The sequence below is a fragment of the Anomaloglossus baeobatrachus genome, chromosome 6, assembly GCF_048569485.1.
Source record: "Anomaloglossus baeobatrachus isolate aAnoBae1 chromosome 6, aAnoBae1.hap1, whole genome shotgun sequence".
NCBI classification, from domain to species: Eukaryota; Metazoa; Chordata; class Amphibia; order Anura; family Aromobatidae; genus Anomaloglossus; species Anomaloglossus baeobatrachus.
The window spans coordinates 20301885-20329049 of NC_134358.1; positions in this window are offsets into that span (position 1 = coordinate 20301885).

Here is a 27165-nt window from a genome sequence, read left to right on the forward strand (position 1 = left end):
ACTTTTCCACTCTCTCACTCCCCTGAATACTGCGGTAACCACATCACTCCCGGTATGTACGGCATAGAGAGCAGCATTACAGGCGCTGTGGCTGCAGTGGCAGCTGATCCTCTTCTTGGTGGGATATCTTTCTCCCCCATATTCAACCTCAGCCAGGCCCCGCGTCTCGCTCGGGAAATCTGGGGTTAATTTACAGCCACACCGGTGGCGGGCTTTCCTTGCGCACTTTTCTGGTTCCGCCCACGATATCACGTTCCTTTTTTTCCCAATTCACAATTAATGCTGGTCGTTGTGTTCAATGAACGTTATTTGTACAGTATGTTAAAGGGGTTGTCCGACATAACAAAAAAATTTGAGTTTAAGCTAATCTGTGCTGTATTGTTATCTAAAACACCCCTACATTGTTATTTTTTGTTTTCTAACTTTTGTTCCTCTTGAATTATGACTTTATTCTCTGCAGCTTCTTGTTTACATACAGCACAAGCAAACATGACCACTTCCTGTGCAAAACCTTCCAGTCACAGCTGGCACCGCCCGGTCTCACTCTCCAGCCCCACCACTGCCCGCCCCCTGCACACACATTCCCTGTCAGTATATTCTGCCCAGCACCTGACCTGTTATCACTACAGCATTGCAAATAATGGCCCCACATTGGGCTCTGCACCACACACCACATCGGGCTCTGCACCGCATACACACATCGGGCTCTGCACCCCACACCACATAGGGCTCTGCACCGCACACACCTCGGGCTCTGCACTGCACACACACATCAGGCTCTGCACCACACACACATCGGGCGCTGCACCGCACACACACATCAGGCTCTGCACCGCACACACATCGGGCTCTGCACCGCACACACACATCAGGCTCTGCGCCAAACACACACATCGGGCTCTGCACCGCACACACACATCAGTCTCTGCACCGCACACACATCAAGCTCTGCACCGCACACACACATCAGGCTCTTCACCACACACACACATCGGGCTCTGCACCGCACACACACATCAGGCTCTGCACTGCACACACATCGGGCTCTGCACCGCACACACATCAGGCTCTGCACCACACACACACATCAGGCTCTGCACCGCACACACACACACATCAGGCTTTGCACCGCACACACACATCAGGCTCTGCACCACACACACACATCGGGCTCTGCACCGCACACACACATTGGGCTCTGCACTGCACACACACATCAGGCTCTGCACCGCACACACACATAGGGCTCTGCACCGCATACACACATCAGGCTCTGCACCGCACACACACATCGGGCTCTGCACCGCACACACACATCGGGCTCTGCACCGCACACACACATCAGGCTCTGCACCGTACACACATCGGGCTCTGCACCGCACACACACATCAGGCTCTGCACCGCACACACATCGGGCTCTGCACCGCACACACACATCAGGCTCTGCACCACACACACATCGGGCTCTGCACCACACACACATCAGGCTCTGCACCACACACACATCGGGCTCTGCACCGCACACACACATCAGGCTCTGCACCGCACACACATCGGGCTCTGCACCACACACACACATCGGGCTCTGCACCACACACACACATCAGGCTCTGCACCGCACACACACATCATCCTCTGCACCACACACACATCGGGCTCTGCACCGCACACACACATCGGGCTCTGCACCACACACACACATCAGGCTCTGCACCGCACACACATCGGGCTCTGCACCACACTTACACATCGGGCTCTGCACCACACACACACATCGGGCTCTGCACCGCACACACACATCGGGCTCTGCACCGCACACACATCAGGCTCTGCACCGCACACACACATAGGGCTCTGCACCGCATACACACATCAGGCTCTGCACCGCATACACACATAGGGCTCTGCACCGCATACACACATCAGGCTCTGCACCGCATACACACATCAGGCTCTGCACCGCACACACACATCAGGCTCTGCACCGCACACACACATCAGGCTTTGCACCGCACACACACATCAGGCTCTGCACCACACACACACATCGGGCTCTGCACCGCACACACACATTGGGCTCTGCACTGCACACACACATCAGGCTCTGCACCGCACACACACATAGGGCTCTGCACCGCATACACACATCAGGCTCTGCACCGCACACACACATCGGGCTCTGCACCGCACACACACATCGGGCTCTGCACCGCACACACACATCAGGCTCTGCACCGTACACACATCGGGCTCTGCACCGCACACACACATCAGGCTCTGCACCGCACACACATCGGGCTCTGCACCGCACACACACATCAGGCTCTGCACCACACACACATCGGGCTCTGCACCACACACACATCAGGCTCTGCACCACACACACATCGGGCTCTGCACCGCACACACACATCAGGCTCTGCACCGCACACACATCGGGCTCTGCACCACACACACACATCGGGCTCTGCACCACACACACACATCAGGCTCTGCACCGCACACACACATCATCCTCTGCACCACACACACATCGGGCTCTGCACCGCACACACACATCGGGCTCTGCACCACACACACACATCAGGCTCTGCACCGCACACACATCGGGCTCTGCACCACACTTACACATCGGGCTCTGCACCACACACACACATCGGGCTCTGCACCGCACACACACATCGGGCTCTGCACCGCACACACATCAGGCTCTGCACCGCACACACACATAGGGCTCTGCACCGCATACACACATCAGGCTCTGCACCGCATACACACATAGGGCTCTGCACCGCATACACACATCAGGCTCTGCACCGCATACACACATCAGGCTCTGCACCGCACACACACATCAGGCTCTGCACCGCACACACACATCAGGCTCTGCACCGCACACACACATCAGGCTCTGCACCACACACACATCAGGCTCTGCACCGCACACACACATTGGGCTTTGCACTGCACACACACATCAGGCTCTGCACCGCACACACACATAGGGCTCTGCACCGCATACACACATCAGGCTCTGCACCACACACACACACATCAGGCTCTGCACCACACACACATCAGGCTCTGCACTGCATACACACATCAGGCTCTGCACCGCACACACACATCAGGCTCTGCACCGCACACAGACACATCAGGCTCTGCACCGCACACACACACACATCAGGCTCTGCACCACATACACAAATCAGGCTCTGCACCGCATACACACATCGGGCTCTGCACCGCATATACACATCGGGCTCTGCACCGCATACACACATTAGGCCCTGCACCGCATACACACATCGGGCTCTGCACCGCATACACACATCGGGCTCTGCACCGCATACACACATCGGGCTCTGCACCGCATACACACATCAGGCCCTGCACCGCATACACACATCGGGCTCTGCACCGCATACACACATCGGGCTCTGCACCGCATACACACATCGGGCTCTGCACCGCATACATACATCAGGCTCTGCACTGCATACACATATCGGGCTCTGCACCGCACACACACATCGGGCTCTGCACCGCACACACACATCAGGCTCTGCACCGCACACACACATCGGGCTCTGCACCGCACACACACATCAGGCTCTGCACCGCACACACACATAGGGCTCTGCACCGCATACACACATCAGGCTTTGCACCGCACACACACATAGGGCTCTGCACCGCATACACACATCGGGCTCTGCACCGCACACACACATCGGGCTCTGCACCGCACACACACATCAGGCTCTGCACCGTACACACATCGGGCTCTGCACCGCACACAGACATCAGGCTCTGCACCGCACACACATACATCAGGCTCTGCACCGCATACACACATCAGGCTCTGCACCGCATACACACATCGGGCTCTCCACTGCACACACACATCAGGCTCTGCACCGCATACACACATCGGGCTCTGCACCACACACACATCGGGCTCTGCACCGCACACACACATCAGGCTCTGCACCACACACACATCGGGCTCTGCACCGCACACACACATCAGGCTCTGGATCGGACACACATCGGAGTCTGTACCGCACACACACATCAGGCTCTGCACCACACACACATCGGGCTCTGCACCGCACACACACACATCAGGCTCTGCACCGCACACACATCGGGCTCTGCACCGCAAACACACATCAAGCTCTGCACCTCACACACATCGAGCTCTGCACCGCACACACACATCGGGCTCTGCACCACACACACACATCAGGCACTACACCGTACACACATCGGGCTCTGCACCACACACACACATCGGGCTCTGCACCACACACACACATCGGGCTCTGCACCACACACACACACATCAGGCTCTGCACCGCACACACACATAGGGCTCTGTACCACACACACATCGGGCTCTGCACCGCACACACACATCGGGCTCTGCACCACACACACACATCAGGCTCTGCACCGCACACACATCGGGCTCTGCACCACACACACACATCGGGCTCTGCATTACACACACACATCGGGCTCTGCACCACACACACACACATCGGGCTCTGCACCGCACACACATCAGGCTCTGCACCACACACACACATAGGGCTCTGCACCGCATACACACATCAGGCTCTGCACCGCATACACACATAGGGCTCTGCACCGCATACACACATCAGGCTCTGCACCGCATACACACATCAGGCTCTGCACCGCACACACACATCAGGCTCTGCACCGCACACACACATCAGGCTCTGCACCGCACACACACATCAGGCTCTGCACCACACACACACATCAGGCTCTGCACCGCACACACACATTGGGCTCTGCACTGCACACACACATCAGGCTCTGCACCGCACACATACATAGGGCTCTGCACCACATACACACATCAGGCTCTGCACCGCACACACACATGAGGCTCTGCACCGCACGCACACACATCAGGCTCTGCACCACACACACACACATGAGGCTCTGCACCGCATACACACATCAGGCTCTGCACCGCACACACACGTCAGGCTCTGCACCGCACACACACACATCAGGCTCTGCACCGCATACACACATCAGGCCCTGCACCACATATACACATCAGGCTCTGCACCGCATACACACATCGGGCTTTGCACCGCATACACACATCGGGCTCTGCACCGCATACACACATCAGGCCCTGCACCGCATACACACATCGGGCTCTGCACCGCATACACACATCGGGCTCTGCACCGCATACACACATCAGGCCCTGCACCGCATACACACATCGGGCTCTGCACCGCATACACACATCGGGCTCTGCACCGCATACACACATCGGGCTCTGCACCGCATACACACATCAGGCTCTGTACCGCATACACACATCGGGCTCTGCACCGCATACACACATCGGGCTCTGCACCGCATACACACATCGGGCTCTGCACCACATACACACATCAGGCTCTGCACCGCACACACACATCGGGCTCTGCACCGCATACACACATCGGGCTCTGCACCGCATACACACATCAGGCTCTGCACCGCATACACACACGGCGCTCTGCACCGACCCCCCCCCCATAGGCAACACATGTAGGGAGTACATACTCACCTGTCCTCGGTCCCCTTCCCTTCTGCACGTTCGCGCGCTGTTTATGCTCTGGACATATCAGCACAGTAGTGACGTCACCGCTGTGCTGAAGAGAGCACAGACAGCCGGGCAGTGATGAGAAGCAACGCTCCCTCTCATCAGGACTTTCAAATGTACCGGCATCTGTGATCTGTGATAATGTGATGCCAGTACATTTGAATGTGCGATCCTGAGCAGGGGGCCGGTGCTGGAGCTGACACCACAGCAGCCGCCGCCAGGCCCCGCCCCCAGGTCACGGGTCCCACAGAAGTGCAAGGGGAGGTTGTGGGCAGAGTACGGGGTGCGGGGGAATGTGTGGGAGGGTGCAGGGAAGGGGGCGGGGACTCACGCACTGTACCCTCCCAGCAGGGCGGCGACATGCTGTTTCCAGATTTGCATGTCAACATGGCCCTGCCCATGTTAAAATGAAATGACCGGAAGCAGCAAAATCGTGGCAGGAGCGGTCACATGACCACTCTGAGCCGGGGGAGAGGGGCTGACAGCAGGGCAGGTAAGTGGTCTCTATCTACTTACCTGCCCCAATGTAGCCCAATAGGGTAATAGTGAAAAAAACTCAAAATAAGCCGGATAACCCCTTTAAGGCGCACAGTGCCCATGGCAATGGGCACGAAATTCTGTTTGTGACACCAAAATGACACGCCCTCACCGGGGCCGTGGGGTTACTCATTACCGGGCCGTGGTTCTGTTTCTGGCAAGCTATGTCAGAGACACGTCAACCCGCGGACCAATGAGCTGGTCTGGCAAATAGTGGTTCCACAGAGAGATGCCTCTATGGTCCTATAGGTGTACCACGATAGAGCAGAACACTTCGGGTGGAAGAAGATGGATGTCCTGCTTCGCAACTGTTTCTACTGGATTAGCAGGAGAACAACGATTGAGAGCGTGGCCCATGCCACCTGAGGTGGACAGACCGCGAAAGCTAGAGGGCTCCCTTGCAGCCAATCATCACGAAGCAGCCGCTTGAACTGGTTGCCCTGGACCATCTGAAGCTAGCTCCAAGCCGGTCAGGCTATGTCTACGCCCTCACCATTGTAGACCATTACTCCCGGTTCCTGTTAGTGGTACCAGTGAAGGATCAAACAGCCAAGACTACAGCCAAGGCATTCCAGGAATACTTTTGTTGACTCCATGGTTACCCTGAAAGAGTGTTCACCGACTAGGGCCCAGCCTTTGCAGCAGATGTGTTCCAAGAGTTTTGTCACCTGTACAGCTGTAAAAAATAGGAATGACGCCGTACCATGCCCAAACTAACTGCCTATGTGAAAAGATGACCCAGGTGGTCATAGACCTGCTAAAGACTTTGCCCCTTGAAGAAAGAAACCTGTGGCTAGAGAAATTGCCAGATCTGGCAGACCTGTACAACTATATCCTGGTGAACTCCACCAACTGTACCCTGGCCAACTTGATATGGGCAAGACCTGGCAAGTTACACGTGGACTTCGACATGGGAGTCTTAGAGCCTGAGGCAATCCAACCAGATGCGGATTGGCATACTGAACGGCAGAAACAGTACCGCAAAGTCCAAGAGTGTGTGGAGGAGAGTCTGTCCCAGGCAAGGTTGAGACAGGAGAAAAATTATAACCTGACAGCTTCGGCGACTCCCTTAACACTTGGATAGCAGGTCCTCAAAAGGAAGTGGAGGATTCACAAACTAGATGACCAGTGGGAGGCTGAGCCATACACCATCATGCCCTCGAACTTCAACAGCCCAAAAGTATGCCTCATCAGTAAAGATGGAGGAAAGACTTCAACAGCGGTTTCAAAGGATCACCTTAAGACATGCCCTAATCAACTAAAGACCAGAAAAGAAGATCAAGACGTTCCCCAGCCTACAGAAAAAGTGGTAGAGACCATCCAAACCATCTTTGGAGAGTTCCCCAAGACCTGGACCCAGATGAACCAAGCCATTGTAATACTGGTCTTAACATTCCCTCAAGTTGTCCTCACTGAAGTGGCAGAGACTCAAGACCAACCTGAAGACCAGCTGGCTACAGAAACAGAAGCCACACCAGCAATGGAACCAGAGAATCTACCCCCTTCCAGTGGCGAATCTGTCATGCCTGTGGTGAGTCTAAGGAGTCGTAGGAGACTGTCCGCTATACTTTTAAGAGCTAGGCCTACTCACAATATAGCCGTAGAAAACCAGAACAGGGCAGTAAGCACTACAGACAGGGAAGGGTTACCACCAGTCCTACGTAGGTCACAACGTAGTACCCGCAGTCAGATCCCTGTCCAGTTTCAAGAGTAGGGTCAGTTAAATGTATAGAAAAAGATAAGAAATATAAAATTAATAATGTAATTGTTTTGATTCCTTAAAATATCAAAGATGTATAAATTGTTAATGCTTTGTTATAGTTTGAAAAATGTTTTTCTCAGTCCGGGGGTATTGACTTTCACTAGGGGGGAATGTGGCACCACAGTGGTCCGGTTGCCACAGTAACATTGCCCTCCTCACAGGGGGTGATGCTATGCCTGGAATCAAGAGGGGGGTCTCCCATGCTAGGTACACGAGCACTCAACACTTCCTACTCCAGACCAGAAGAGGGAGCTCGAAAACCTGGTTTGAGGGGAGCTTTCCTATGCATTTTGGCCTGGAGGAGGAGTTAGGAACACGCACGAAAATGAAACTAACAGATTAGAACAAGTCGGTAGTGGAGAGAAGATGGTCGCTGAGAAGAAAGCTGCACCATAGCTCCCTCAGGGCTGAGCGCATAGAACCGGACATCGGAGTCCGAGGTACTAAAGTCCCACCAGCAGAATCCGAAGGGCAGGAGACTGCAGGTCTTTTGACTCACAGAGTGCCTGGAGCTCAGCAGCATACTAGAGCCAGGAGCCATGATAGAAGAAGCGGCACCAGTAAAGGACTCGCGCTGACTGCCATACGGGTGAGAACCAAAACCAACATAAGGAAGAGGGTCTCAGTGTAGCTTCAAGTTGCAGGGACCCACACATTACAGCGCATGCAGGAAGGCCTACAACCCTCCTGGCTAGGTGGATACCCTCAATTGCTTCCAGGCTGACCGGACCTCCGTTACCTGCTGGACTAGTCTCCCGGGCCTGTATCATCAACTACCAAGTAAAGAGTAAAGGAAATTACGGCCCTTGTGTTGTCCAGTTATTATCGGCGTCCTCAGTCCTGCACCCCAACATTAAAGGGTACTCTACACGCTGCGATATCGGTACCGATATCGCTAGCGAGCGTACCCGCCCCCTTCAGTTGTGCGTCACGGGCAAATCGCTGCCCGTGGTGCACAACATCGCTAACACCCATCACACGGACTTACCTTCCTTGCAACGTCGCTCTGGCCGACGATCCGCCTCCTTTCTAAGGGGGCGGTTCGTGCGGTGTCACAGCGATGTCACACGGCAGCCGTCCAATAGCAGAAGAGGGCCGGAGATGAGCGGCTGGAACATGCCGCCCACCTCCTTCCTTCCTCATTGCCGGCGGTTGCAGGTAAGGAGATGTTCGTCGTTCCTGCGGTGTCACACACAGCGATGTGTGCTGCTTCGGGAATGACGAACAACATCGTACCTGCAGCAGCAATGATATTTGGAAAAGGAGCGACGTGTCAACGAGCAATGATTTATCACGCTTTTGCGCTCGTTGATCTTCGCTCCTAGGTGTCACACGCTGCGATGTCGCTAACGGCGCCGGATGTGCGTCACTAACGACGTGACCCCGACGATATATCGTTAGCGATGTCGCAGCGTGTAAAGCACCCTTTAGTCCCTCCATCAATCACCTACTGCTACCCCCATCCGCTATACCAACCAAGCTGCGTCACCATCTGCCTCAGAGACCCCATCCCGCAGCGGCAGCACCTAACTGGCCGCATACCACAGGTGGCGTCACAAAATACCATCCCCACCATTTCCACTTTAACTGACACTGACGGGGTCACGGAACCGCTCCTTGCCACCGCAGCGTCCGAGAAACGGAACCGCGGCCCGGTAACGAGTAACCCCACGGCCCTGGTGCGGGCGTGTCACGGGCGGTCACCGAATACTGAGAATGGAGGAGACGGGCGGTCACAAATACTGATGGGATTTAGAGTTGTTTGTTCACTTTGCATTTTAATAATTGATTACACGATTAATATTTGTTTTTGATAGAATTCTTACTTTGCATTTTTTTTCCTCATGAGCCTAAAACTTTTTCCCAGCACTACAGGTATTTATGATTTGTGTCCATGAGCCTCGTACGTAAACACTTCATCTTACTCACTCTTGTACTGTAATGATTTGCGGTGGGAACATCGGCCGCGGCCTACCGATACCTGACATTTGTGTGTGCTGCGGCCTCTAATGTTTGATAGCAGCTGACCTTGATCAAAGACAAGACTCAAATAAAAGAGCATCTACCTGACGGCAGAATATAATGTATCACAGACCCGGGTACATCAGACCGCGTGCTCACCGGCGCACCATTACTCACCATCGGCCTTGTATGTCCTGCTCCACCTTATTAATGTGTCATCGGGAAATGACCAATTGCTGAAATGAAGTTTTAGTGTTGAATGTATTTTGAAAAAATAATATTTTTTTTTATTTCACTATCTTTATTAAATATAATATATAGAAGGTGTGCAATTATCACATCGGCCACTGGGGCTTTCTTACACTCAAACTCCCTGTTGGGTGAAGAAATGCACAAATACATCAACCCCAAGGAGCAGACTCAGATCCTAAGAGTCATATTGAAGTCACTGTACATTAAAGAGGAAGAGGAGGTGAGCTGTGATATCGCCTACTGTGACTGATGGAGCCTGTGTTATCTCCTGTGTATAGTGGTTATATCGGTCATTATACAGGAGGAGTAGGAGGAGGTGTGCTGTGATATCACCTATTGTGAATGATGACTATTTTGTTATCTACTGCATATAAAGGTGTTATCAGTCTTTGTACTGGAAGAGGTGAGCTGTGACAACATCTATTGTGAATTATGGATCTTGTGTTATCTACTGTATATAGAGGTGTTATCAGTCATTGGAGGAGGAGGAGGTGAGGTGTGATATCACCTATTGTGAATGTTGGATCCTGTGTTATCTGTGATGTATATTCCACAGCCCCTCCTGTGATGTGTATGCCCCAGCCCCTCCTGTGATGTGTATGCCCCAGCCCCCCCTGTGATGTATATGCCTCTCCTGTGATGTATATGTCCCAATGTTTCCTGTGATGTATATATTCCAGCCCCTCATATATTTTAGATGCCCCCAGAATCTCCTGTGATGTATGTGCCCAAATGTCTCCGGTGTCTCTGTGATGTACATATCCCCAGCCCCCCTGTGATGTATATACCCCCAGTGTCTAATGTGATGTATATGTCATGGGTGGAGGGGACGCGCTCGCCACGCTCGGGTCCGGGGCTTCTGCTGCTCGGTGGCTCGAGCGGTGGACCGGACTCGAGCAGCGCTCCTCACCCATGAGTGAAAGGGGGATGGTATGTTTAGGGAGATTGTTTGTGACACCACCCACGGGTCGTGGTGATAATGGCACCACCGCTGCTGGTAACGGGGATCCCGGGAACGATGGTAGGGTGCAGCTGAGATGTTGTCCCCTCCGTGGGCAGGGGTTGGTGATCCCGGGGCCCGATGGTGTAATGGGGAGGCTGGATGGCTGGGGTGCAGGGTTGCAGGGACTGTGCGGTGCCGGACGGCACTGGTGTACTCACTCAGACAATCACTGACAGAGTCGTAGGTAAACCAAAACGGCCGGATGGACGGGTCCCGCAGCCAGCTGATGGTGTCTGTCTTTCTGTGCACCTTTTAGAATGTTCTGACTCCTGTGGTTGCCCACCGGTAGCCCGCTCCCCGGCGTATAGGTGCCGTAGGAGCCCGTTTTGCCCGCAGGCGCTGGCCCTTGGATCTCTAGCCTGTGGCGGTGGCTGTATATCCTCTCTGGGTGGACGGTTGCCTTCAATTGGGACTTTAGTAGTTGAGAAACCCCTGGGGTTCCTGTCACATTCGGATTTGACTATTGACGGCGGCTCCAAGCCTGGTCGCGGTCCGATGGCCCTGCCTGTGTGCTTAGCTTCACTCCATTCCCCGGTCCAGTACCGGCGGGCCGACGCCCGACCCCGGTCCTTACGGCTCTGTGGAGTTCCACTAAGTCCTGCAGACGGCCACCACCATCTGCCAACCTTGCTGTTAGTGTCTGGGCTCCAACCCAGACACCCAAGTGTTCACTTCTCACTTCCTCCTCCAAAACTAGACTGTCACTTTTCCCGCCTCCAGGCTTGTGAACTCCTCGGTGGGTGGGACCAACCGCCTGGCTCCACCCCACCTGGTGTGGACATCAGACTCTGGAGGGAGGCAACAAGGATTTTGTGTTTGGCTGCTGTAACGGCCTAGGGTGGGGGTGTGTGTGTTGATATGTCTGTGACTACCTGGCTAGTCCAGGGCATCACATATATGCCTCAGACCCCCCTGTGATGTATATGCCCCAGTCCCTCCTGTGATGTATATGCTGCAGCCTCTTCTGTGATGTATATACCCAAGCCCCTCCTCCAATGTATATGCCACAGCATCTCCTGTGATGTATATGCCCCAGAATCTCCTGTGATGTATAAGCCCCAGTGTCTACTGTGATTTATATGTCCCAGCTTGTCTAATGTGATGTATATAACCCCATGGTCTCTAATGGGATGTATATGCCTCCAGCCATTCCTGTAATGTATATGTCCCAATTGTCTCCGGTGATGTATATGCTCCAGTGTCTTCTGTGCTGTAAATGCCTCTGCTGTGATGTATATACTGTAGGCCACATGTTTCCTATGATGTATATATGCCTCCAGCCCCTCCTGTGATGTCTATGCCCCAAGCGTCTCCTGTGATGTCTGTGCTTCAGGCTCTTCTGTGAAGTATATACCGTAGCACCCATTACCATAGCACCCATATCTCCTGTGATGTATATACTCCGGCCTCTCCAGTAATGTATAGATGCCGCATCCCCTCCTGTAATGTATAAATCAAAGTCCCTCCTGTGATGTATATACCCCTAGCACCTCTTGTGATGTATATGTGCCCCCATGTCTCCTGTGATGTATAAAACAGCAGTCCCAGCATCTCCTGTGATGTATATACAGCAGTTCAAGCGTCTCCTATGGGATGTATATACAGCACTCCAACTGTCTCCTATGTAATGTATATACAGCAGTCCAAGTGTCTCCTATATAATGTACTGCATATACAGCAGTTCAAGCATCTCCTATGTGATGTATATTTACAATTAGATTTTTGAGTCTTATTATTACAAAGAGTTGACTGTGCTCAAGACCGAGACAAACCTGGAAAAGCAGTTGTGATAACTAACATGATCAATATCACTGAACATGACAGGGGCACCAAAGAGCAGCCTCTACAGCCAACACAGTATGGGTGTGGCATGGGGGGGGGGCCAGAACAGCACAGAGTATTTCAGGAGAGACAGTCTAATGCATGGGGTGGTTAGAGCAGCATAGAGTATTTCAGGAGAGACAGTGTAAGGTGTGGGGTGCCTGAGCAGCACAGAGTATTTCAGGAAAGACAGTGTAAGGTATGTGGTGCCTGAGCAGCAAAGAGTATTTCAGGAGAGAAAGTGTAAGGCATGGTCGTGCCAGAGCAGCACAGAGTATTTCAGGAGAGACAGTGTAAAGTATGGGGTGCCTGAGCAGCACAGAGTATTTCAGAATAGCTGTGTGTGAGGTCTTACACTGAGAGAGAATGGCAGGGGCAGAATCTATTAAGTGATGAACTGTGCCACAAAGCTTCTAAAAACCCACCTTTTTGTAAACATAGCCTAAGGGCATGTGCACACAGAGTTTTGTTAATTAGCTCTTTGGGAGCAGATTTGCTTTAAGAAATGTCTGAAAATTCTCGTATTGTCTATGTGCAGAGAACTTTCCGAGGCAGAGTGGAAACTCCAAATCTTTCTCGAAATGACAAAACTGCTCCTTGGAGAAAGAGCTGTCAAACTCTTTAAAATCACTTCAGTAAACAAAGAAATCCCCTAAAAGGAGCCTGTACCTAAATGTTTTCAGGTACAAAACTCATTGTTTTTGAGAGCATCGAAAATTTTAAGCCCGAATTCATCAGGACCAGTGATGTTTCTGATGGTCTTGATGAGGGGCACAGAGAAGACCGATGCACCAGATTTATTGGAACTCGTCTTCATGGAGCAGGAGCACCTGAGGAGTGGCCTGCACCTCCTTGCACCTCGCCACAAATCTTACTCCAGTCTCTGAGAAGGCCACAGGAATTAGACCAGCTTTTGCTTTGACCCCTGACTCACCCCAGCTCAGTTGACTTTGTTGTGAAAGTTCCAAAAGTTGCAAAAATTTGGAAAAATTGCTACTTGTGCAACAATGTTGCAACTTATCACAGCAGCTTTTGTCAGACATCTAGTGAAATTGCTTTGATGTATCGGGCCCTTTGTGTCGCCTCCAAATTGCAGGAGGGAATTGCAGGAGGTCAGAGGTCTGAAACATGCTGCTTCTTGCGGCCCGCAAGCCCGTGGACTCGGTAACGATCGCTGCCAGTGCAGGGGCCGCAGCCGTCAGCACTTTATTTCAGATGAACAATTTGCCGGCGCAGAGGAGTCATGTTTTCTTTGCACATCTCAATATCAGCCGCTGGCCAATCAGAGGCAAGCAGATGATGTGAATGACTTCAGTTGCTTGCCTCTGATTGGCCAGCAGCTAATAGTAAGTTGTATAGAGAGAACTTGAGTCTGCGCATTGTGCAGCCCCATAAAAAGTTCATCAGAATTTCAGATGAAGAGCTGACAGTGGCTGTGATCCTTACCAGGTCCACGTGATGGCGGCTGCATGACTCAGGAAGGAGGATGCCGAGGGAACGGAGGACAGGTGAGAAGAAAATTTTGGTGCGAGTGTGTGTGTTGCCTGCTGAGGCTGCACAGGTCAGTATGTGTGTGTGTGTGTGTGTGTGATGGCACAACAGGGGACCAGGATGTCCCAAGAAGAAGTCCAGTAAAGGGGACATTGCTACCTACAAGAAGAGACTCTGCATGGGTATAAGGATTGACACTTTACCACTAGATGGGCACATTACTACATGATGAAGACCAGGATGGGCACATTACTACATGAAGAGGACATTACTTCATTATGGGGACCAGGATGGGCATATTACTACAGGATGGGGACCAGGATGGGAACATTACTACAAGATGGGGACCATTATGGGAACATTACTACAAGATGGGGACTAGGATGGGAACATTACTACAAGATGGGGACCAGGATGGGCATACCACTACAAGATAGGGACCAGGATGGGCACATTACTGCAAGATGGGGACCAGGATGAGGACATTACTACGAGATGTGATCCAGGATAGGCATATTACTATAAGATGGGGACCAGGATGGGCACATTACAACAAGATGGGGACCAGAATAGACACATTACTACAAGCTGGGGACCAGGGTGGGCACATTACTACTAGATGGGGACCCGGAAGGGCACATTACTACAAGATGAGGACTAGCTTGGGTACATCACTACAAGATGAGGACCAGGATGGGCACATTACTACAAGATGGGGACCAGGATAGACACAATACTACTAGATGGGGACCCGGATGGGCACATTACTACAAGATGAGGACTATGATGGGTACATTAGTACAAGATGAAGACCAAGATGGGCACATTACTACAAGATGGGGACCAGGATGGACACATTACTGCAAGATGGGGACCAGGATAGGCATATTACTACAATATGGGGACCAGCATGGGCACATTACTACAAGATGGGACCAGGATGGGCACATTACTACTAGATGGGGACCCGGATGGGCACATTACTACAAGATGAGGACAAGGATGGGCACATTACTACAGGATGAGGACAAGGATGGGCACATTACCACAAGATGGAGACCAGGATGGGTACATTACCACATGATGGGGACAAGGATGTTGCACATTACTACAGGATGAGAACAAGGATGGGTGTGAAGCCCTGGCGCCGCCAGGTGGTCACAGAGAAACACTACACCCCATACAACACCATTCCACACCAGGTTCCATCAGCCACAAAATCCTAGCCACCCCTCTCAGGGTAAGAAGGACGCACCAGTGGGCGGGACCAGGCGGATTGGGAACGCTCCCACCTAGGGGTCTTGAGGACCCGGGGGAGGAAAGCAGTCAGTTTCAGTTTTGTCTTGAGGTCAGCTTAAGCTGGAGTTCAGGAGGAGTGGAGGTCAAGGCTTAGCCTAGTGAAGGGTAGCCAGGGTAGTGGCCCTGGTCTACTGGCTAGGTGGCAAGCAGTGGACCATGTTCAGAGGCGACGGGAGTCTGGTCGCGGGAAATCCAAGGTGGACCGGGACAGGGTTGGAGCCCGCCGGTACCGACAGCGGAGATCCGGTCTGGAAACAGTGCACAGGCGGAGTACCTTGACCCTAGTTAGAAGACAGTTGCAAGCCCCTTCTCTAATTAACCAGGCCGGGAGCAAGGTTCCACGCATTGTGCCAAAGTGTTAGCTCAGATAGAGCGAAACGGCAGCCCACCGCGGGGGATAGGGTATCCGGAACAACCCACTGAGATCCCAAGGGTCAGTTTTCGCGGGCATATCTTCCAACCAAAACCAAACCGGGAGTGGACTTCCCCGTTCCATACGAGGTCGTCCAAGATAGAAGTAAAATACAAAGTGCCAGAGGAAGGGACATTGGTACACCAGCTGGGTGTGGGAACCGAGTACACCCAGACGTGGCAGCCGGCCACCTTGGTTTACCAGCAGACTCGTGTGCATTCATTCAATCGGGAGTACACCAACATCCTCCGGTCCGGCCCGCTGCATCACCACCAACAGCCATCACCTCCCGTGTTCTGGACACTGAGTCCCAGGGCATCCACCTCTACCCACGGAGGGGTTAACAACCAGCTGCCATTCCATCGCCCCCTGGTGCTCCCCAACAGCAGCGGTGGTACTCCATCTTACCACACACCGTGGGTGGCATCACAAAGTATCCACAACAATCCCCCCCATACATATACGCCACATTTTTATTGGAGTGTCCGCGCGACCCCCGGGTCCGGAGACCCCTCGAGCCACTGCGGATCCGGATCTGAGCAGCTCGGCTGCTGACGTAGGGGCACACATGGGCACATTACTACAAGAAGGGGACAAGGATGTGCACATTACTACAGGATGGGGACCAGTATGGGCACATAACTACAGGATGGGCATATTGCTACAGGATGGAAATAAGAATGAGCACATTACTACAAGGGGACAAAAATTAGGTATATTACTACAGAATGGGGAACATTACTATAAGATGCTGGCCAAAATTACTATATGGTGCTAATTGTAAAAAAAAAAATCAAAGTAAAGCATGATTTCTTTTTACCAGCCAAAATAATATAAAGAAAGAAATAAATATATATATATATATATATATATATATATATATATATATATATATATATAAACAAAAAAAGCAAAACTGTTCATCTGTTATAATAAACAAACAAAAGTAGTGATCCAAAGGTGTATGGAAAAAAAGATATGGCACCAATAAAACTGTCACTTTGTCCTGAAAAGAATGCGGCCCCCCAAATTATTTTTTCCTATGTGCGGCCCCTATACCCTGCCGAGTGTGAGCCCCCTGCCCTAGGTAGTGGGGCTCAGGTAACACCGCTACCTCGGCAGCCCCTGTATCTTTTCCCCTGGCGGAGCGGAGACTGGCGGATCTGGATAAATCGATGCAGACAGAGAGTGATGTCAGCTCCACGACAATGTGAAACAAACATCAAACATCCAATTTTGTCTTCATCAGTTCTTCTCCATCTGAGACGTCTGGAAGAAAAGTCCAGTAATGCCGAGCGCCGTATCGACTGTAATGATAAATGTCAGGTGAGCCTGAGCCGTAGTGAAGCTGTCTGCCAGGTATCAGCAGAGACGGCCGTGACTAGAGCTGAGCGGCTGCAGCTTGTCTCAGCCCCATCACTGCCACCGTCCGCTCCAGCGCTGGCAGCGCACACAATGCAGCCCAACCTCCTCTACTATTTTACTAATGTCTCTGGCTGCGGCCGTGTGACAAACGCCAACACGAGAGATTTTGCCCCGAGCCAGCGGCTACTACAGCGGCCACATGCCCCGCTGTACACAACGGACTCCGGCTAATTTAGCGGTACGGTCCAAGAGGCGCGGCGGTGGTTTAATATCTGGCTGGTGCGGTCAGCGGCACATCTCCGCCAGCCACCCTCGGAGCGCTATTAAATGGTCTTGGGTGTAAAGGAAATATAGTCTACATCTTGGAAAGAGATTGGCATTACTGAAAGTTTCTCTGGAAATCTTCCCGGAGCTGGCAGCCGCTCACATCCAGGGCATTCATTCCACAAACAAAAGTGTTATGCTGCATTATGACAAGCGCGGGCTCAGGATGGCAATGAATAACCTGTCAGCGAGGCCCGCCATCCACCGGCACCGTGCGATGTTATTCACGATTGTCAAGATCCAGATATAAAGCATGGAGGAACAGCGGCTCCATTATACCGAGACTTCAGGGGCTGACTTATGTAATGTCCTCAGCATTCATCTTCTACCATGTAGCAGAACTAGAAAACCCAGCATGCCCTGACAACCAATATGCTGAGAATGCAGAGCCTGCATATACTCAAGAGCTGCGCTCACTATTCTGCTGGTGCAGTCACTGTATACATGCAGCGCCCAGGGACATGGGGTACTTGGTCCCAGGCAGTGTCTCTACAGGGAGTGTCACGATGGTGGCCGTTACCCGGTTCCGTGTCCTGGACCCTTTTTGTAATAGGGATATTTACAGGGGATTTGTGTATAGGTTATTCATGACGCCACTTGCGGTGTTGCGGTTAAGTGTAGGGAGCCGCCGCTGCAGAATGTCTCTACTGGGGCTGGTGGTATTGGCAGCTAGAATGGTAGACCCTCCGCAAGTAGGGTATTGTCCCAGAGGGTATATGGTGCGGTAGACGTTTGAAGGAGGAGTCCAGACAGGTGTTCAGTGCAACTGGTTTGCTCACTTTTTGGGTCGTAACTGGTTGCCCGAGGCCGGCTGGTTTCGCCTCCAGGTCCCCTTCGTCCCAGTGCCAGTCTGGTTCTCTGGTACCTTCTTCCCCTGCACCTGTCTCTGGTAAGTGGGTTCCCGTGGTATGGAACTGGGGTCCCCGTTCTGTGGTTTGTCCACTTCTGTCCTCCTGACAGTAGTGTGAACCCTGTGGGGTTGGAGTCTCTGGTCCTGTCCCCGGTTCTCCCTTTGCTACTGAGTCTTCGGATTCTTTAGGTCAGTGAGGTCCTTGATGGTCCCCTTGCTGTGCAGGTGTTAACAGGTCGGCTTGAAGCTCTTGCCTGTCCTAGGGTCCTGTACACCTTCGGTGCGTAGTTCCGGGAGTACTCCACCGGCAAACACTTCTCCTGGGTACCAGGTCACCATTAACCCGAGTCAGGACGTCACTTCTCTTCCACCGTCACTACTCAACTCTCCTCTGACTTCCTGTGTTCCTGACTACTCTCCACAGTCTGCCCCTCCAACCTGGTCAACCAGTGGACTGGAGTGGCTCCACCTCTAGACGACCATCCATGGTCCCACCCCAGCTAAATACCATTGTATGTGGCATTGTTGGGGAAAACTGAGATAACCGGGGCTTTTGGTGGTACTGGCACTGGGGTTCTGGGTACCTAAGGGGGTAGGCCCCGCATCCTGGTGTGGGTGCAGAAATTTGTAGCACCCTGATGGTCTCAGGGGCGCTACATACATACATTACATTACTGATCCTGTACTGATCCTGAGTTACCTCCTGTATTATACTCCAGAGCTGCACTCACTATTCTGCTGGTGCAGTCACTGTGTACATACATTACATTACTGATCCTGAGTTACTGCCAGTATTATACTCCAGAGCTGCACTCACTATTCTGCTGGTGCAGTCACTGTGTACATACATTACATTACTGATCCTGAGTTATCTCCTGTATTATACTCCAGAGCTGCACTCACTATTCTGCTGGTGCAGTCACTGTGTATATACATTACATTACTGATCCTGAGTTACCTCCTGTATTATACTCCAGAGCTGCACTCACTATTCTGCTGGTGCAGTCACTGTGTACATACATTACATTACTGATCCTGTACTGATCCTGAGTTACCTCCTGTATTATACTCCAGAGCTGCACTCACTATTCTGCTGGTGCAGTCACTGTGTACATACATTACATTACTGATCCTGAGTTACCTCCTGTATTATACTCCAGAGCTGTACTCACTATTCTGCTGGTGCAGTCATTGTGTACATACATTACATTACTGATCCTGAGTTACCTCCTGTATTATACTCCAGAGCTGCACTCACTATTCTGCTGGTGCAGTCACTGTGTACATACATTACATTACTGATCCTGAGTTATCTCCTGTATTATACTCCAGAGCTGCACTCACTATTCTGCTGGTGCAGTCACTGTGTATATACATTACATTACTGATCCTGAGTTACCTCCTGTATTATACTCCAGAGCTGCACTCACTATTCTGCTGGTGCAGTCACTGTGTACATACATTACATTACTGATCCTGTACTGATCCTGAGTTACCTCCTGTATTATACTCCAGAGCTGCACTCACTATTCTGCTGGTGCAGTCACTGTGTACATACATTACATTACTGATCCTGAGTTACCTCCTGTATTTTACTCCAGAGCTGTACTCACTATTCTGCTGGTGCAGTCATTGTGTACATACATTACATTACTGATCCTGAGTTACCTCCTGTATTATACTCCAGAGCTGCACTCACTATTCTGCTGGTGCAGTCACTGTGTACATACATTACATTACTGATCCTGAGTTACCTCCTGTATTATACTCCAGAGCTGCACTCACTATTCTGCTGGTGCAGTCACTGTGTACATACATTACATTACTGATCCTGAGTTACCTCCTGTATTATACTCCAGAGCTGTACTCACTATTCTGCTGGTGCAGTCATTGTGTACATACATTACATTACTGATCCTGAGTTACCTCCTGTATTATACTCCAGAGCTGCACTCACTATTCTGCTGGTGCAGTCACTGTGTACATACATTACATTACTGATCCTGAGTTACATCCTGTATTATACTCCAGAGCTGCACTCACTATGCTTCTGACTTCTGGAGTTGACCGGTTGTAGGTAAAGTCTTTGTCTTCTCCTTGGTTCCTGGTGATCCAGTGAAGTTTATTTTCAGGATGCGATTATTGACATTTAATTTCGCATAGTGCAGTGTGCAGGGGACGGTGCGGAGCGGTTCTTGGAGGACAAGGACTGTAGCGACTGATTTTGGCGCTCGGATTCATGGCAGATTTGATGGAGATGGTAGGACACAGAGAAGGTCATGGTGTCAGGAGGCACAGCCGGCACAGAATATTACATGGGGCCGGAGGGTCGTGTGCTGTCATTTTCTGGTGTCCCTTTTATATAATGCTCGGTGCCGCCCGTCCATTAGAATGCATTAGGCAGTATTTGCCGGCTGAGTAGCCCCCGTCCCTTCCCCCTTGTGTCTAGCAATAGATGACTGTCTTCATAACTTGGCACATGTCCCCGGCTCGGAGTTCTCATCATGTTATGTTACAAGACGATCAATGGTTGAATTCATTATATTGAATATTTCTGTAATATGTGCATTAACTAATCCAATGACATTACATCCGCTCCATGCACCCGGCTGACATTCTCCTACTGCAGACCCACATGGTGCAACGAGAGACAGCACTGGTCAGATTTAAAGGGGTCTTCTTATATATCACACGATGTGCCATATATATCTGTCTGTGGAGAATAGGGGTCTCCCGATACATTTCTGGAAACCCAGAGGTGGACGCAGAGGTGGACCCCAGCTGTGATGTCAGGTGAACTCAGGGATGTCACCGCTCTCACAGTTGCGGGTCCCTGTGGATTTGTTGAAAATTTACAGCTGTCAATCCCTTATATTAGCCTGATTGCCACTGCATCAAGGCAATCTGGATGAGCCAAGTAAAGTGCCATAATTGTCCCATCTAAATGATGCGACAATTCTGAGCAGCTGTAGGCTGCTATTTTTAGGCTAGGGGGGCCCAATAACCATTGGTCTCGCCAGCCTGAGAATATCAGCTCCCAGCTGTCATGCTTTATTTTGGCTGGGTATCAAAATTGGAGGGGGGGGGGGGGGTTTCTCGCGATTTGTTTTTTAATTATTTATTTAAATAACTTAAAAAAAAAAACAAAACCTCCCAAGACATAATGTCCATAGTATTTTGATACACAGCCAAGATAACACGCACCGCTGGGAGCTGTAGTCTCTATCTGTGTGCTTTATTTGCATTGAGTATCAATATACAAGGGATCCTGTGGCATTTTTTCTAATTATTAATTTATTTTTACACTTTACTTCCTGATCCAGACAGCTAGTGTGAGGGCAACCAATCACAGACACTGTTATAGAGGATGGGCGGGGGAAGCAGTGCATATTCATGAACTTTAATGATAGGACCAGGAAGCAGTGTGACTGCTGCGGGGAATCTCAGTAAGTATAACTCTCCTGCTTAAATCCCCGTAATATTCTGACAACATTATTCCCAGAAGATGAGTCAGAAATATATCCAGGCATCTCCATCACGCTGTTCCCAATCAGTTTCAGCACTTTTCCATCCATTTCATCAATTTTATAGTCCTCCCAGACTGACTTCCATGGTCCTCCAAAAAATGATGATGCTAGTGTGAAGCCCCACAGGTGTTGTATCGGTGCATACCTTCAGGGACTCCACGTAGCTGGTGCTGGTCACAGGTAGGGAATCTTCGGTTTTGATCGTGACGCCACTCTCAGTATTGCGGTCAGTGGGGACCGCCACTGCAGGTTAGGGGACGCCTGGGGCTGATGGTGGGTGCAGTCGGATATAGTAGCCTCCTGAGAGTGAGGCAAGCCCCAGGGCCCGGTGTGGGTTTGTAGTACCACAAGTCGCAGAATGACTCAAACACAGTCTAAAAGTCTTTCAATGTGTTTACTCACTGTTGGGGGGGGGCACGGTGAGATGCCCGGGCGACACTGTGATAACCAGGTGGAACCAGGAATTCCAGGAGGCCGTTCCGAGGGTAGCTGTCCACTCGCCTTCCTTGCACTCTTTCTGTTTTAGGAGGGTCCTTTGCTTGAAGCGTGGTAGGACCCCTCCAGGGAAGCTGCTACCACCCTGCTCCCCTCTCTCTGGCTCGTCTGCCGGCAGCGTGGCCTTGGTGGGATGGCTTCTGGCCCTGTCCCCTTATGGGCCTGCTGATTGCTGCTTGGCCTGAGCGCTGCGTAGTAGTGGTGAGGGCATGGAGTATCCCCACCTGTAGATTGAGCAGCTCTGACTGGTTTGCTGCCTGTACTGGGGATCTAGTTCCCCTTGGGTGCTCGGATACCGGGATCTCCGTACTCAGCCACCCCTCTCTCTCTGGATGCTTTTCAGGCCGACCCACGGTACTCCGTTCTCCTCCGTTTTCAGCTACAGCACTCCTCAGGACCTGTCTGCACGAGAGCTTCTCTGCTCCCTTCCACACACTTCAACTTCTTCCTCTAGACTCCTCTCACTTCCTCTCTCTCTGCCCTGCTTCCTAGCAACCAGCCCCTGAACACACCCCTAGCTGGGAATTGAAAGTTAACCCCTTCTGGCTACCCAAGGGTCCCCTCTGGTGATGTGGGAGGCCTGGTCACTATATGTTTGTGTGTGCACCTCATCCTGGCCTTTGGAGATTACCTGGAAGCATTGCTCCCGCATGGGTGCAATACTCTGTGGTGCCTGACCAGGTCAGGGGCGCCACATTCCCCCTTAGTTATCATCAGCACGTCCTCGGGCTGCAAAGACAAGAGAAAGAAAAAAGGTAAATACAAATTTTTCCCACACAGGGGCAATTATTTACATTTAAACATGCCAGGTACCATTCCACCACCAACCACCCACATGTCCGAACCCACCCAAAAACCTCCAGGAGGTAGGTCACCGGTCCTTTTGGTAACCAGGTCTGGGCCATCACATTCCCCAGACCTTTCCTCCAATCTTCCTCTCCTGAGGAGAGTGGTGTAAGGTAGGCCCCATAAACAGGCGTACCCGCTTCCGAGTGTTGGAGGGCAGGCCCCATAAACAGGCGTGCCCCCTTGTTGGTGCAGAGCCATGCCCCTCAACAGGCAGACCCTGTGGTTGATACTAAGAAGGCAACTTTTTACAATGCAAAGTTTGTGGTTAAAGCCAGTTCATAACCAGTGGTCTAACATTTTAAGGAAGTCTCACAATAGTCCTTGTGGGCACATTTCGCTTAAACGTTGCTTAACTATAACAGGTTAAACATTACTTTTCATACCGGTACTTTGAACTAAACTGTATTTTCTCTATAGCGTAATGGGAGCTGACCAAAGTTGCTGCGGGTTGATCTACGCAGTACTATACTGTCATCTGTCTGAGGTTGTGTCCTCCCACCCGATGTATGTGTCTCAATGTGAATTCTGGGTGTACTGGGTACTGATACCAATGCGTGGTTTTCTGCTTCAGCTACATTTGGCACTTCTAGGTTCTGAACAGGTGCTTCTAGGTCTCCTACTTCTCTAGATTGAGTGAATGTAATGACTGGAATAACAACTGCTCCATTGTATTGAGGCCAACTTGCTGGAAAATCTCCAAGCGCAGTATGGATCATCCTTTCTTTTGGTTCTTGAACTGGCAAAGGGTTGGGACTTTCTTCAGGGGTTCTTAGTTGTTCAGGACATTTCTTTAGGCGATCTCTAGAAACGACAGCTGTTGTTTTTCCTCCATCTTTGCTGATAAGGCATGTCTTTTCATTGCTAAGCGTTGATGGTAACACAGTATAGGGTTCTTCTTCCCAGTGATTGTCAAGTTTATGACGCCTTCTCTTTCCCTTGAGAACTATATCTCCTGGCATCAAAGGAACAGCAGGTGCTTTTCGATTGTAGGCCTTTTCTTGTTTCTCACGCTGCTGAGTCAGGCTTCGCTCCACACACTCTTGTACTTTCTTGTATTGGGCTTGGCGGTTGGAATCCCAATCAGCACCTTGTTGATGGTCTTCAGGGGTCTCAACTCCCATTTCCAGATCTACTGGCAATCTCCCTGGTCTGGCCCTCATCAGGTATGTCGGTGTGCAGTTCGTGGAACTCACAGGGATGTTGTTATACATGTCCACTAGATCGGGTAGTTTTTCTGGCCACTGACTTCGTTCCTCCAATGGGAGCGTCTTCAGAAGATCGAGAATGATGTGGTTCATCTTCTCACACATGCCATTGGTCTGAGGATGGTAAGGCGTAGTACGGATCTTCTGGCAGCCGTACAGGTTACAAAACTCCTTAAACACTTCAGCTTCAAAGGCTGGTCCTTGGTCAGTGAGCACTTGATCTGGATAGCCATGTGGTCGACAGAAGTGTGTCTGGAAAGCTTTGGCTGCAGTTTGACCTGTCAAGTCCTTGACTGGTACTACCACCAGGAATCTGGAGTAGTGGTCAACCATAGTGAGAGCGTAGTTGTAGCCTTGTCTGCTGGGTGCCAACTTTACATGGTCCAGGGCCACGATCTCCAGAGGCCGTTTAGTTTGGATGGGCTGGAGTGGTGCTCTCTGGCGGTGCTGGTCTTTTCTTCTAAGATTGCAAGGCCCGCAGTTTCGACACCACTTCTCTAGGGCAGATCTCATGCCCACCCAGTAGAATCTTACTTTAAGTAGGGCCTCCAGTTTCTTCCAACCAAAGTGGCCTGCACCATTGTGATAGGCTTCTAGCACCATCCTCGTATCCTTCTGTGGTACAATCACTTGCCACACCTTCTCATGCGTCCTCGGGTCAATGATGCTCCTGTAAAGTTTGTCTTGATAGATGAATAATCGACCCCTCTCCTTCCATAGGTACTGCGCCTCAGGTGGGGCTCCTTTGTCAAGGCTGGCGCCAGGCTGGCTGATCAGTTTCTTTACCAAGCCTACCGCTGGATCATTTTCCTGGGTCTCCTTCCAGTTGTAGTGAGGTAGTGGGTTCAGGGTCACCTCTTGGCGGTTGGCACGCGACTGCCGACACTGTTTTGCTCCATGGCGATGGAACGCTGGCAGCTCAATCTCTTCAAGATCATCTTCATCTTCACCCTCGTCTGCTAGGTGAGGCATCCTGGACAGCGCATCTGCGTTGCCGTTCTTGCGGCCAGCTCGATACTTGACAGTAAAGTCATAATTCGCCAGTCGGGCTACCCAACGCTGCTCCATGGCACCCAATTTAGCAGTATCCAAGTGAGTCAGAGGGTTGTTGTCCGTGAAGACAGTGAATTTGGTGGCTGCCAGGTAGTGCTTGAACCGCTCTGTGATAGCCCATACCATGGCCAGGAACTCTAGCTTGAATGAGCTATAATTCTCCGGGTTTCTTTCAGTAGGCCTGAGCTTCCTGCTGGCGTAAGCAATCACACGCTCTTTGCCTCCCTGCACCTGTGAAAGCACTGCTCCCAGTCCCACATTACTGGCATCTGTGTACAGTACGAATGGCAGGCCGTAGTCAGGGTAGGCTAGGATCTCTTCACCCGTCAAGGCCCCTTTCATTTGTCTGAAGGAGTGTTCTTCTGCTTCTCCCCAGTGAAATGGCGGGCCGGAGATCTTTCCTTTCTTCTTTGGGTGGCCTACCAGGAGCTCTTGCAGAGGCGCTGCCATTTTCGTGTAGCCCTTGATGAACCTTCGGTAGTAGCCTACCAAGCCAAGGAACTGACGTACCTCCCGGACGGTAGTAGGTGTGGGCCATTCCTGGATGACTGTGACCTTCTCTGGGTCCGGTGCTACTCCTTCTGCACTGACCACGTGACCTAGGTACTGGACCTTTGGCTTCAGTAAATGGCACTTGGATGGTTTCAGCTTCATTCCATATCGGGATAGTGCTTCAAAGACTTCAGCCAGGTGTTTCAGGTGGTCCTCGTAGGTCTTGGAGTACACGATGACATCATCCAGGTAGAGCAGGACGGTTTCAAAGTTGAGGTGCCCTAGGCAGCATTCCATAAGCCTCTGGAAGGTCCCGGGGGCATTGCAGAGTCCAAATGGCATGCTGTTGAACTCACAGAGGCCCATTGGGGTGGTGAAGGCCGTCTTCTCCCGATCTTCTTCTGCTACAGATACTTGCCAGTAGCCACTAGTAAGATCTAGGGTAGAAAAGTAGTTAGAGGCTTTCAAGGCAGCGAGGGATTCCTCTATCCTTGGCAAAGGGTAGGCATCCTTGTGTGTTATCTGATTTATCCGTCTGTAATCCACACACATCCTCATCGTGCCATCCTTCTTTCTTACCAGGACCAGGGGAGCCGCCCAGGGGCTACAACTGTCCCTTATGACGCCTGCCTCCTTCATGTCCTTCAGCATGTCCTTTGTGCGTTGGTAATGGGCTGGTGGAATAGGCCTATGTCTTTCCTTAATGGGAGGATGACTGCCTGTGGGTATGTGATGTTGCACCCCTTTGATCCTACCAAAGTCTAGTGGGTTCTTACTAAAGACTTGCTCGTATTCCTGCGCGACCCTGTAAACCCCATGTT